Genomic DNA, 12475 nt, shown 5'->3' on the forward strand with positions numbered 1-12475 from the left:
TCCTTCTCTACTCCCCTCTTACATCCTCTTCCAACAATCACATACAAGATTTCTCTAGTGCATCACCCCTACCCTGGAACTCTCTACCACAACATATCAGACTCTCGCCTACCATCGAAACCTTCAAAAAGAGCCTGAAGACCTACCTCTTCCGACAAGCCTACAACCTGCAGTATCCACCGATCGACCAAACTGCTGCACGACCAGCTCTACCCTCGCCTACTGTATTCTCATCCATCCCTTGTAGATTGTGAACCCTGGCAGGCAGGGTCCTCTTTTCCTCCTGTACCAGTTGTGACTTGCATTGTTTAAGATTATTGTACTTGTTTTTATTATGTATACCCCTCCTCACATGTAAAGCGCCATGGAATAAATGGCGCTATAATAATAAATAATAATAATAATAACTTAGTGAAAGCCACATTCCAACTGAATCCCTGCTCTTTACTTTAGATGTAAATTCGCTTTACTCTAATATAGTGTACAAAATGGGGTTAATGGCTGTTGACTATTATTTAAGTAGAGATAGCTAGATTCCAAACCATCAAAAGAAACTTATACTGGATGGCATTCATTTCATACTTAATCACATTATATTCACATTTGAGGATGCGGATGAGGATCGGCGGTTGAGGGGCTGTGCGATGGGCACTAGATTTGCAACAAGTTATGTAAACCTGCTCTGATATGGGTATACCTTGACGTTTGGTGGAGCAGCTTAGTATACATATTTTGCAAAAAACGTATCAACCAAATACCCTGTTCTTTACATCTTTTTACTAGCACTTGCGGATTACTGTGATTTTTTGAAACTGAGTGTTTTTGGTTGTACTATGCTCTTTTGTGTCTTCAAGCTTCTTGGTGGTGTGTGAACATGTTCCTACAGACTTGTTCACTGTGCAAGTAGCCCATGTGTTCCTGTTTCCATAATTGTTCTCTTGTGTCTACAAGACTGGGGAGTTACCCACCACTCCTCTTGGGCTATCTGCACAAAAGCTGTTCCACTCAGCATGTCCACATGGACTTTTCCCTTCTGAACCCTGTTCACACAGGTAGTATACAGATGATCAGGTTTTAAATACATCAGATAGGGATTGCATACATCAGTTAGGACTGCTCTGATATGGGAATACCTTGACGTTTGGTGGAGCAGCTTAGTATACATTTTTTGCAAAAAACATATCAACCAAATACCCTGTGCCTTACATCTTTTTACTAGCACTTGCGGATTACTGTGATTTTTTGAAACTGAGTGTTTTTGGTTTTACTATGCTCTTTTGTGTCTTCAAGTTATGTAAACCTGTTTATGGGCTTGTTCGAGTCAGTCCTGTCGATGGGTCACACTTTATTTTACAAACAGTTCATAGATGATTTGTTTTTCATTTGGACCGGTACCTTGGAAGAGGCAAACATCTTTGTTCAAGAGCTAAACAATAATAAATGAGGTTCGAAATTTACATAAACTTTTTTCACTACCTCTATTCCTGGATTTGGTTATTTCTCTAAATAATGAGGGGGTTGAACCCATTTTAAACAAGTAGATGTCAACAGCTATCTTTATTTTTCAAGTGGACATATACCTTGTTGGGAGAAAAACATACCTTATGGCCAGTTCTGGTGGATTTAAAACAATTGTACTTCTGAAGTTGACTTTTATAATGAATCCAGGATTCTGAGGAACAGATATTTGGAAAAGGGATACCCCAAAGATGTCTTTGAAAAAACTAGAAGGTTGAATGAAAAAAATTGTTTAGCTAAGAGTGCTTCAAGATCTAAGAAGACAGCCAATTTAGTTTTGTAACAACTTTTAATAAATCATATAAAAAAGTGAAAGAAATTCTGAAGAAGTATTGGTTTATTGTAGGTGGAGATCACATTTTATAAAAAAACAATTGCCTGAGGATCCTGTTGTAGTAAATAGGTATATTAAAAATTTGAAGACCACAATAGCGCCATGCCAAATTAACAAGAAAAACAATCATGGAGCATGGGGTTATATACATGAGGTACTATTCTGGAAACTAGTGGAACCTATAAATGTGATCATCAGAAATGTAAGAGCTGTATATGGATACATTCAGGTAAAAAGCAATTTATATTAGTTGCTACAGGGGAAAGTTTTTTGGCAAAAAGTTTTTAAATTGTAATAGTTCTTATGTCATGTATGTATTTCAGTGTCAATGTAAATTGCAATATGCGGGACAGACCACTATGCCAATACATCTTAGGATGAATAAACACAGGTCTAATATGAATTATAAATTGTAGTTTGGTGAAGCATTTCTTTCATGGGCATGATAACACCCCCCCCCCCCCCCCCCCCGCCAATCTAGAACATAGAAATTGGTGAATAGGGAAAGTTTCTGTATTTTCAAGTTGTCCACATTAGTTCCTGAAGGATTGAATGAATGTATAGACTATACAGGCTGAATAGGGATACACTGATATCTGTTTGTTATTGCTAATCGCTCTGTTAAATGGAACCTGTCACCAGCAATAACGCTGTTATTCTGCAGATATGTGGTAAATCTGCAGGTTATCAGCGTTATGATGCTGTTCAGCGCCTGCACGCAACTGAATGCAGCAGGGAGAAAATAATCTTTATTCTCCCCGCCAGCATGTGGTATTCAGTCATAGGGGCAGCGCCGGTTCACTCACGCTCTGAGTATACAGAGGGGCCACTGTAACCGTGACCCCGACCATGACTGACACTGGCTCCACATTGCGGCTGGCTGTCAGTCGCGGCCAGGGGCGGTTACAGCGGACGCTCTGTATTCTCAGACTGAACCAGCGCCGCCCCTATGACTGAATACCGAATGCTGGCGGGAAGAATGAAGATCATTTTCTTTCCTCTGCGTACAGGCACCAGACCGCATCATAATGCTGATAGACTAACCCCATATCTGCAGATTAATAGTGTTATTTCTGGTGACAGGTTCCCTTTAATATTTTGAGGTATATATATATACAGTATATATATATATATATATATATATATATATATATATATATATATATATATACTAATTTGTGACTACATGGTAAGGGTTAAATAATTAATGAATCTAAATACCTACACCTGGTCCATGTGCTTATAAGAATGCCATTCACTCTGTATGTATGCTTTTATTTTTATTTATACCTGATGAAGAGCTGAGGCTGCTCTAGAAACGCGTTGTTTTATTCATAAAAAAAATACTTTTATACTATATCGGGTGACACAGCGCCTTCAGATCATCATTTTTTTCCTTTCTTCCTTTTCGTTTCTTTATCCCGGCTGACATTGACAATGAGTGTTGCATTCTGCCTTTACCAGAGTTTTGCCTGTGGTTGCATAACTCGTCCAGGTGAGCCTGTCCATCATTTGGCTCCACTGTGTTAGTCTGAGCGGGCTCACACATGGCAGAGCCCCTCTTTCTTTTCTTGTTTCATTCTATAATAAGGTAAGAGGAAATAACGTTCGTGAGGTCAAAGCTGGAGAATGAGTGAAATCATTAAAATAATAATTTAATGTATATATACACGAGGACAGATCTAATATTCATCACCTTCGGCAACCGAGTGTCCAAATTAAAGATCTATGTTCCTTCTTTATATTTCAAAAATGTGCAACCTATCTCCGCATTGTTTTGGCTGGGATATTTTTCCTATGGTGTTAACCTTTAAGGTGCTGACATTGTTATTGTGAGTGTGCAGAAAATGTTGGCATGCACCCGATAGACTTTTAGTGATTTTATCCTGCAACTCGTAAATATGTTCTGATATTCGCTTCCTTAGTGGGTGACACAGCCCACATATTGCAACTTGCATGTTTCGCAAGTAATGACCTATATAGTATGTGTTGTATCACAATTTATAAAAGAATTGATGCTATATATACAGCCTGCAATAACCATTCTGCTGCCTCACCACCACCAGAGTTGCCGCCTCACCACCACCAGAGCCGCCGCCTCACCCCCACCAGAGCTGCCGCCTCACCACCACCAGAGCTGCCGCCTCACCACCACCCAAGCTGCCGCCTCAGCACCACCCGAGCTGCCGCCTCACCACCACCAGAGCCGCCGCCTCACCACCACCAGAGCTGCCGCCTCACCACCACCCGAGCTGCCCCCTCAGCACCACCCGAGCTGCCACCTCACCACCACCAGAGCCGCCGCCTCACCACCACCAGAGCTGCCGCCTCACCACCACCCAAGCTGCCGCCTCAGCACCACCCAAGCTGCCGCCTCACCACCACCAGAGCCGCCGCCTCACCACCACCAGAGCTGCCGCCTCACCACCACCCGAGCTGCCGCCTCACCACCACCAGAGCTGCCGCCTCACCACCACCAGAGCTGCTGCACCCCCGACCTTCTGTCTCTTCCCCATTATCCCATAGAAAGTAAGTCTGCAAGGACAGGGTCCTCTCCCCTCTGTACCAGTCTGTCATTGTAAATTTGTTTACTGTAAACGATATCTATAATCTTTGTATGTAACCCCTTCTCATGTACAGCACCATGGAATTAATGGTGCTATATAAAGAAATAATAATAATATATATTATTATCAGAAGTAGAGGTACATATTTTTGTATTTTATATATAAGGGCATAAACCACATGATTTTTTTGCCACGCTTATTTGAACCATAAGTGAATAATCAGAAGAGATATCATTTTCATCATTTATTTTGTTTTTATATTTATTTTTATTCATATGGTCACTTGGTGAAATTATATTGCCTACTGTAGTTCCTTGTTTGGGGATATATCCTTTTTCTAAAATATTTTTTAGAGAGTGATCCGTATACAGTATGGGTGTATCTTTTTAATAATCTTGGTAATCTGATAATAGTTGTTACTGTATTGAGTTGATAAACATATAGCTTTTATTTTGTAGGTTGTGAGCCCTCGCGGGCAGGGTCCTCTCTCCTCCTGTACCAGTTGCGACTTGTATTGTTCAAGATTATTGTACTTGTTTTTATTATGTATACCCCTCCTCACATGTAAAGCGCCATGGAATAAATGGCGCTATAATAATAAATAATAATAATAATAATATAAATAATAATAATTTTGATTGTAATTATGAAATTGTTTATTTTATTGTGACATGTTTTTGAGTCAGCTATTTGTTTGGCTCTGGTTAATGTATGTGTAGAATATCCTCTCTTCAGAAAACATGCATACTGTTTTTCGGTGGAGCAGCATCTCCTACCTCTGATATATACTCTCACAGGCAAATTTTGTATGACATGTCTAGGGTGACAACTGGTGGCATAAAGTAGGGAATGGACGCCCCACAGCCATGCCATATGATTAGGATATCGTCTATGAAGCGTCCATATACCAAAAAAAATCAGACACATATGGGTTGTTGGTAGAATATATATACCGTATTTTTCCTCCCACCAGTTCATAAAAATTTTGGCAGGCAAGGGAGAGAATTTTGTGCCCGTGGAACAACCCTGGCACTGTAAAAATAATTTATCCAAAAAGGAAAAATAAATGTTAGTCAAGATAAAATGTGTGACATTTATAATGTACAGTATGCCTGTATATCTTCAGAATAATTACTGTTAGTATATTTAGCCATTTGATTAGTTAAAGCAAGCAAGGCTAAGTTATGTGGTATTGAAGTTTATATCACGTTATCCAGGTATAGTGATTAAGTCATTGGACATTGTTCATGACATTTAAAACATGTTTCAAGTAGACTATATGGGGGCTATATAGAGGCTATAAGAGGGCTCACCCTATATATAGAGAGGCTATGTGTAGGCTCATACTGTATACAGGAGGCTATGTTGGAGCTCAGACTGAATATAGGGGGTGCTCATCCTGTATATAGAGAGCTATATGGGTATTCATCTTATATATAGGGAGCTATGTGAGGGCTCATACTGTATATAGATGGGGCTACGTGAGGGCAAATAGTGCATATATGGAGCTATGTGGAGCTCATACTGTAAATAGGGGTTATGTGAGGGCTCATACTGTATATAGGGGGTTATGTGAGGGCTCATACTGTATCAAGGAAGGCTATGTGAGGGCTCATGTTGTGTCTATGGGCTTATCTAATATATAAAGCTGAATGTGTGTATGTGTGTGTGTATGTATGTATGTATGTATGTCCGGGATTGGCATCTGAACCGTCGCAGCTACAGCCACAAAATTTTGCACAGTCACACGTCTGGACCCCGAGAGCGTCATAGGCTATGTTGTGAGGTGAAATTTTAACCCCGCGCTTTCCAAGTCACCAAACAATTTTGCCCCTATCTACATAATGGGGAAAAAATGAAAGCAAAAGTGTTGGAGGCAAATTAACAGCTGCCAGATGTGAACAAGGGGGACTTAAAGAATGACAGCGATGGCGCCAAAGAGTATATACTGTACAGTTGCTAAGGTGGGGCCCCAACATGGGATAATCACCACACCACCACGGGGATATGAACACACACACAAAATTTCCCCTCACATACACCAACCTCGCCACATAAAAGTAGAAACACAAAAGTCGCCGCTCAAAACTCGCCACGCGCAAAACTCTCCACATGCAAAACTCGCCACACGTGCAAAACTCACCTCATGGAAAACTCGCCACACGCAAAACTTGCACACGCAGAAAAATTGCCACACGCAGAAAAATTGCCACATGCACAAAAGTTGCAACACATGCAAAAGTTGCCTCACACAAAACTTGCACATACTCAAAAGGCACCACACATAAAACTCGCCACGCGCAAAACTCGCCATGCGCAAAACTTGCTGCACACAACTTGCTACACTAACCTGTCACATGCAACTTGACACACAAAAAGTTGCTACACGCATGTCGCCACACAAAACTCATCTCACAAAAGTCCCTACATGCATGTCGCCACACGCAACTCAACACACACAACTTGACACACGAAACTCGCCCTAAAACACACACAAGTCTGGTATTATCCTTCAAAAATAAAAATCTGATTAATAAGCAGACAAACTACAAGAGCAACAAATGTACCATATAGGAATCCGGCAGCTGTCAGTCACATGACCTGTCTATTATGTGTATGTGTGAGCTAATATATACTGCCAGGGGGGAGGGCTTACTGTTGGCTGGGGATTTATCAGGCTGCCATTTTAGCTTACAAATACTGAGGTAAAAATACTGACCAAATAATGTGCGAACGAGGGCTAATACAGGAGGAGATGACATACAGCTATATACTATATACAGGAGGAGATGGCACAGGTATATACTATTTACAGGGGAGATGACACACAGGTATATACTATATACAGGAGGAGATGACACACAGATATATACTATATACAGGAGAGATGACACACAGGTATATACTATATAGAGGAGGAGATGACATACAGGTACATACTACATACAGGAGGAGATGACACAGGTATATACTATATACAGGAGCAGATTACCTACACGTATATAGTATATACAGGAGGAGATGACATACAGGTATATGCTATGTATAGGAGGAGATGACATACAGGTATATACTATATACAGGAGGAGATGACACACAGATATATACTATATATAGGTGAGATGACACACAGGTATATACTATATACAGGAGATTACATACAGGTATGTCTAATATATAAAGCTGAATGTGTGTATGTATGTATGTGTGTATGTCCGGGATTGGCATCTGAACCGTCGCAGCTACAGCCACAAAATTTTGCACAGTCACACGTCTGGACCCCGAGAGCGTCATAGGCTATGTTGTGAGGTGAAATTTTAACCCCGCACGTTCCAATTCACCAAACAATTTTGCCCCTATCTACATAATGGGGAAAAAGTGAAAGGAAAAGTGTTGGAGGCAAATTGACAGCTGCCAGATGTGTACAAGGGGGACTTAAAGAATGAGAGCGATGGCACCAAAGAGTATATACAGTACAGTTGCTAAGGTGGGGCCCCGACATGGGATACTCACCACACATGGGGATATGAACACAAACACAAAATGCGCCACACACTACCACGTGCTTGAACACATATACGACCCTCAGCACACATTTCACCACACACACACCAACCTCGCCACATAAAAGTCGAAACACAAAAGTCACCACTCAAAACTCGCAACGCGCAAAACTCGCTACATGCAAAACTCGCCATATGCAAAACTAGGCTCACGCAAAACTCGCCACACGTGCAAAACTCACCTCATGGAAAACTCACCTCATGGAAAACTCACCTCATGCAAAACTTGCACACACAGAAAAATTGCCACATGTACAAAAGTTGCACCACATGCAAAAGTTGCCTCACACAAAACTTGCACATACTCAAAACGCACCACACATAAAACTCGCCACGCGCAAAACTCGCCATGCACAAATCTTGCTGCACACAACTTGCTACACTAACCTGTCACATGCAACTCGACACACAAAATGTTGCTACACGCATGTCACCACACAAAACTCATCTCACAAAAGTCGCTACATGCATGTCGCCACACGCAACTCAACACACACAACTTGACACATGAAACTCGCCCTAAAACACACACAAGTCTGGTATTGTCCTTCAAAAATAAAAATCTGATTAATAAGCTGACAAACTACAAGAGCAACAAATGTACCATATAGGAATCCGGCAGCTGTCAGTCACATGACCTGTCTATTATGTGTATGTGTGAGCTAATATATACTGCCAGGGAGGAGGGCTTCCTGTTGGCTGGGGATTTATCAGGCTGCCAATAGCAACCAATCACAGCTCAGCTTCTATTTTGCTACAGTTAATTAACCTGAGCTCTGATTGGTTAATATAGGCAACAAAGACATTCTCAGTATAACAAAGCTAATATATGTTGTGAAATTCTTCTATTAGCTTAGTTTTTGCCTTTTAATAATTACATTTCTATCTATTTGTTTTGTGGTTTTTGTGTGCAGAATAAATTTTTGTTAACACATTCTATTTTGCTAACAGCAGTCATTAACCCGGGCGAAGCCGGGTAGTACAGCTAGTACAGTATAAAGAGCGATGTCAGCATACTTAATTCTGCTCAATATTAAGTGATTGAATTAATATTAATATAAAATAATATTTCTAGTGGCGAGAAAAAGGGTAACAATGTTTTGAACTTTTTACTTTCAGGGTCCATATATCACCATCCTCTACTGCTTTGAACGTGATACTGCCATCATTTTATAAACTATCATCTTGGCCATCTCATACATAAATTTGACTTGCAACAATTTAGCATATTATTAGTTGTGCAGATTCTTGTCATGTCACTGCACTGTTACTGTTTTGCTCCTAAAAATCTATATTTTTATTTTGTTAATCCACCTTTGGCTTTTAACATTGCCTGAATCCTTCTGTACATGTTCTCGATCAGATTCAAACATGTCTTAAACAAAATCTGATCCCAGGTCTCTTCTACAAAGTTGTTGCATAGTTTTCTAGTCACTTCTGAATTTGAACAGTTTTTTCTTTAACTCTACCCACAAGTGTTCGATTGGATTGAGTTCTGGGGACTGTGAGGAACGATCCAACACCTCTACTTCATTGCCATGGAAACATTTTTTCTCCAATCTATACGTATGCTTTGGGTTATTGACCTGCTTGAACACTATGTCTTCCTTTTCATATCCATAGTACCTGAGCGTAAAAAGTAAATCGTCTTGTAGGATACTCACGTGTAGCTCAGCATTGAGACCACCATCGATTCTGGTCAAGTATCCAATGCCTTTGGCTATGAAACAACCCACCTATTCTGTCCCCTTGCACATTATTTTCCCCAGTTCCCAGTGGATCCACCCGTCTGGGCAGTGGGGTACTCGGTACCGGATCCGGTGTTCACAGGGGGATGTCACGGTGGCTGCGACCCGGTCCGTTGCCCTGGGCACCCATGTAAAAGGGGAAAGATCTTTAAAGGGATAAAGTTTATGTTTGTGACGCCACCTGTGGTATTCGGTCAGGGTGACCGACGCTGCTTTAAGGGGTCCGCTGGGGTGATGTTATGGCAGCTAGATGGTATACCTTCCCACAGGTGAAGTGTATCCCCAGGGCTTCCCAGTATGTAGATGGTGCAGAGAAGAACGAGGACACAAGGTTGCAGTCTCTTTACCTTTACTAAAGACTTCAGCATCCACAGTCCTGAGCACCAGACCACAGGACAGGCAGAGTCCAGCCGGTTTAGAGGCAAGTCCAGAGTCCCCTTGTCCAGGTGGAGAATAAAAGCCTTTCCTCCTTACAACCTCGGTGTTCCGGCTACCGGTCTCTGCGCCTCAGAAGGAGGCAGCCTGCTCGGGGCTGGTCCCCTTCTGATATCCTCTCCTGTGCTCCTTCTCCTGCACGCTCACTGCAAACAATTCGGCCTTCAAAATTTATCTTTCTGGGAGCTGCAGCTCTGTGGGCATGCACAGCTCTGTGGACCCTCTGTCCTCCTCAGACGACTGTCTGGAACTTTCTAACTTTCCCTACAGGCTACTAGTTATATATATATATGGGGAGTCACCTAATAAATAGGATCAGGAGCTCCCCCTGGTGGACTGGAGTGTGAAGTACTGCATGTTTGTGATACCTGGATGCAGTTATCCTTCCTTGCCTCCAAACGTAGCACCACTCTCCCCGGGAGGAAAGCGACACTACTGCGACGACCAGGACCCTGGGGTGCCACACCAGTACTGTCTCCTTTTTGCCCCATACTGTACCCTCACACCTTTCTCTCCAATACTGTCCCCTGACAGTTTTTTCACCCAAAGTGTCCTCTCTCTGCCCCTCATACTGTCACCTCAACTTTTTCTCCCCTATACTGTCTCTATTTCCTCACTCAATAAAACTTCTCTGTATCTTTCGCTCAATTTGAGCACTTACCTTATCGCAGACTGTCCTCCTGTATTTTACTGGAGTGACTTCAGCAGCGTGATCAGGTCACCTGACCACCCTGCCACCGTCATCCTGACCGTGAAAGTGCCAGCAGTCAGGGCATAAAATGTACTCTTGCCTGAAAGAAACAAGTACAATTCAGTGCAGGAAGCTGGCGTTTTTCAGGTTCTCCTTGCCAGCTGTCAGTTCCACAACTGGCTTGGGGATGCGGGCAGATACCATCTATATAATATAGCTGGAATCTGCCACATGTGGACAGGACTCAGCTCCTGAGTCACCTCCACACATAAGGAATAAGGATGCCTTCACAAGAAGTGAATGCTTTTTTTGTGGGAAGGGGTGACTGCATTTGACAGGACAGCAGGGTCTCTTTGCAGTACTGGGGTCCTGGGCTCAAATGCTACCAAGTACATCTGCAAGGAGTTTGTATGTTCTCCCTGTGTTTGTGTGGGTTTCCTCCGGGTTCTCCAGTTTCCTCCTACAGTTAAATGACATACTGATAGGGAATGTAGATTGTGAGTCCCAGTGGGGGCAATGATGATGTCTGTAAAGCGCTGTGGAATATGTAGGCGCTATGTAAGTATAGTAAATAAAACAGGACTTGTCTTATCCCATTTGGTAAAACATTTTTTACTTTCTAATAGACTTTTATTAAGACATAAAACATTACTATGACTCAACAAGCCATAAATGAATAATTGGCAGATTCCAGAATTTGGTGTGATCATAATGAGTATAAATACATCTGTTATGTTGGCCTTAAAAGTTATCAAATATTGTGAAAATAGTTCTCTGCATATGATCATTGTCATTTTTAATGGTAATCAGCCAACAAAACCATAACTGAATAATTCATGTATTTATAGAGTAGTCAATGTGAAAAATTCTTGAGGAAGCAAATCCAAAAATGTATCTTTATGGTTATGATCACAATTGGGAGTTCTGTCAAGATTTGGGCAAGAATAGTGCAGCATGTAGTGCTATTTCTGCCATCAAATACGTTGTAAACCTCCTTTGAACTACAATGAATCTTATTTAAGGCTTCGTTCACACGTTAGTTTTTTCACATACGAGAAGAACAGACAAAGTTTCATCAGTGATTTTCATCTGAGTTTCATCAGTGTTTGGTCCATGTTTGGTCCAAGTGTCATCAGTTTTCTTGCAAGTGAAAATAAAAAATTCCCCCACCTTCTTCTGTCTTACAGTCCGTGAAAATCGGCCCGCATTCAGATGGGTTCTGAGTGTATTCTTTTGGACGCCTTTCTGATAGGTCCTTAGAAAAAATGGAAGCCATAGCCCCAATGTGATCACACCCTAAATCCGTTTTTCGGACATCAGAGAAAATCCTGCAGGGCTGCAGAAACTGAAGGACAAGGGTGGAATAGCTCTAAATATCTCACCATCTTTTTTTGGCAAGACGCTGGATGACATTTTGAAGGCATCTTGAATAATTGTCAGCCTGACCTTGTGCATCTCAGATTGCAGTTTGTGAAGAGAGAAGAATAATGAGGGAAAAAGACAAGGAAGAACAGATAAGATCCATAGATAAGCTGAGAAGATTTACGATTTTAATATTAAATTGCAATATGTGTGCAATTTATTTCGGCAGCCTGAAAGCTGCACTCTCTTTATTTCAT

The 12475-nt window shown here is 41.5% G+C and overlaps 1 long non-coding RNA gene across 1 annotated transcript in view; it reads right to left on the minus strand.

The window, feature by feature from the left end:
- Positions 1 to 1598: 1598 nt before the first annotated feature.
- LOC143782905 (uncharacterized) overlaps positions 1599 to 12475 on the minus strand; it is a 47854-nt gene continuing 36977 nt past the window's right edge. The window contains exons 2-3 of the long non-coding RNA XR_013217066.1: positions 3143 to 3433; positions 1599 to 1724 (exon numbers count right to left, since the gene is read on the minus strand). This is a non-coding gene — a long non-coding RNA (uncharacterized LOC143782905). The remainder of the gene's footprint in view (positions 1725 to 3142; positions 3434 to 12475) is intronic.

The sequence above is a fragment of the Ranitomeya variabilis genome, chromosome 6 (assembly GCF_051348905.1).
Source record: "Ranitomeya variabilis isolate aRanVar5 chromosome 6, aRanVar5.hap1, whole genome shotgun sequence".
NCBI lineage: Eukaryota > Metazoa > Chordata > Amphibia > Anura > Dendrobatidae > Ranitomeya > Ranitomeya variabilis.